At 30.0% G+C, this 2,507-nt stretch overlaps 1 pseudogene; it reads left to right on the top strand.

Moving 5' to 3' along the window:
- Window positions 1–2,000: 2,000 nt before the first annotated feature.
- On the top strand, window positions 2,001–2,119 carry LOC118604460 (annotated as a pseudogene).
- The last annotated feature ends 388 nt before the right edge of the window (window positions 2,120–2,507 follow it).

Below are 2,507 nucleotides of genomic sequence, written 5' to 3'. Positions count from 1 at the left end.
TACTATACAGGTTTAGCCTATTAAAGGGTATAATACTCTAGTCCTTGTGAAAATAACATGTATTTTCTTGTATATATGTATGTTTTTCTTTTTTTTTCTTTTCATTTTAGTCTACTCTATCCAGTATTTTCCTTTCTTCTACTCTTTAGCAAGCACATTGTTTAGTCAAAATATGTTACATAAAGCCTGATTTATTCTCATTTCTGTTATTTAAAAAAGAACATGTGTCTTAAGCTATATGCAATATCTATCCTCGATTTTTTTCTTTCATTATTATGTGTTTGGATCTAGGACTTTCATTTCTTAATTGCTTTTTAAAATTTTCATTATCGTTTAGATGAACAGTAAATGCATATCAATATACATATGAATTCTATTTTTTTAAATAGCATCTAATTACTATTTTAAATTTATTCTTCCAAAGGCACACATTTAATAGGTTAAAAAAGATTGTTTTAAATTTTAAAATTAATAGTTTAGAGAATTATTTTATAAGAAATAGGATTTGACATATAAAGCTGCAAAGGTTATGGTCATTGGTTTTATCTCAGATTGTGCACAGGTTACCAGAAATCATGATCTTAAAAAATAGGACAGAAAAATAAATAAATAAACAAACATTTTAGATGACATAAAAGTGATATAATTCACTACCATCTGGAAGATAAATAGAGTTAAACCATACCTCTAAAATCTGTAGGTTAGTCATAGTTTCCCTGAAGTTGCTCCAATATATCATTAAGCTAATTTCCAAAATTTTACTAAAGATTTCAAACATTTTCTGAAACTGATATTTCAGTCTAAAGACACAAAAAATTTTGTTGGATTACTCTTGAAAAACTATTTTGTCACCCATGGGCAATTTGGAGCAAAGCTAACTAATTAAACTATGTGTGCACAATGGACTCAAAAAAGCAAACAGATACCAGATGGCAATAAAAAGGCAATTATCAATAACACAGCAAGAAAGATTTACCCACATCAATTAAATCTATCAAACCAGTAGGAATTGAAATAAATAAGTTAATTTGCATGCATCTTTTACTTCCAGATATATAAAAGGTTAGCTAAAATATCCATCAATAGGCTTTCTGCAATAGCCAAGGCAGACATTCCACTTACACATATTGGCCAGGAAAAAGACTTCTCGTAGTTTAAAAATGAGATCATAATTAATGTCTACAGATTTTACTAAGTTATGATTGGGAGAAGAGTATATGGTAGAGAAGATTTTACTGTGATGAAAGGATAAAAATCCATATATTCAATATACTCTTGAGAATATACTACAAGTATGATTAGGACCATGACACTAGTTCTCAGAAACCATGTTTTTTCTCACTTAATATCTGCCTACTGCTATTTTCACAGTCTTCATTACAGTAGAAATAAACATTAAAAGGGTCTAAATATGATATTTGGATTGGCATTTTCTGGAAGCAAAATAAAAACCAATTTTAAAAAAAGCCATTTGGCAGTGGTTGATTAAATTCTGTTCCAGTCATCATTTTAACCATGTATATTTTTTGTTCTTTTTTGGTGTGTTAACAGCATCTTATCATTAGAAAATTTGCAAAAAAAAAAAAAAAAAAAAAAAAAAAAAAAGATTCAATCTGGTTAGTGGCTATAATTTACAATTTATTGTTTTATAGTAACTAGTTTATTTTTTGTTCACTTTCGCAGGACTGTTTCTTTACAAAAGTGTGTTTATACTAGTCAACCAAAATAAGTGGAGCTGAAAAAATATGAATGACCTTGTGCCAGGCTGATTTGGCTTAATACCTGATTACTAACCAGATAGTTTATATTGATAGTCCAAGAATTATTATTTGACAAATAGTTTCCTTCTTTTTGCCATCTGGTTTAGCATGGTATTTCAGGAAAGCCAAAATAACCTTAAAAATAAAATCTGGGACATGATTCCATACTGTAGCGGTTAGCATGTCTGCTTTACACACAGAAGGTCCTGGGTTCGCGCCCCAGTGGAGCCACAGTCTATTATCTATGGCCATGCCTCTCTGAATAAGCCTGATTCCGTCTGATCTTGGAAGCTAAGCAGGGTTGGGCTTGGTTAGTACTTGGATGGGAGACCACCTAGAAAGACCAGGTACTGTGGGCATAAATAATAATAATAAATAATAATAAAAAGATAAGATCTGTATGTGGATAACTAACATTGAACATGATGAGGTTGCAGACTTAACTTCATTCTAAAGTTTTCAGAATGTTAAAAGCCAGATTTTATAGTGTGTGGTAACCTGACTCAACGTTTACTAAACACAATTATTTCTAACTTACTTTGCTAGTCATTAGGATGAGGTGGTTCCACAGAAATTTGTATTATTGTGATATATGTTAGTACATATTTGCCACTGCAAGCTAATGATTTATTCTTTTAGTATAGGCAGAATATTAATTAGTTGTTATCACTGAAATATTTAAGAAGATTTTAAAATCTGCACAATGGCTTAGGTATTTATCTATCTAAAATCTGAGATAAACTTTCC

This window comes from Rousettus aegyptiacus, unplaced genomic scaffold (assembly GCF_014176215.1).
Source record: "Rousettus aegyptiacus isolate mRouAeg1 unplaced genomic scaffold, mRouAeg1.p scaffold_m13_p_1, whole genome shotgun sequence".
Classification (NCBI taxonomy): domain Eukaryota; kingdom Metazoa; phylum Chordata; class Mammalia; order Chiroptera; family Pteropodidae; genus Rousettus; species Rousettus aegyptiacus.
This window is presented reverse-complemented; position numbering and strand designations above follow the sequence as displayed.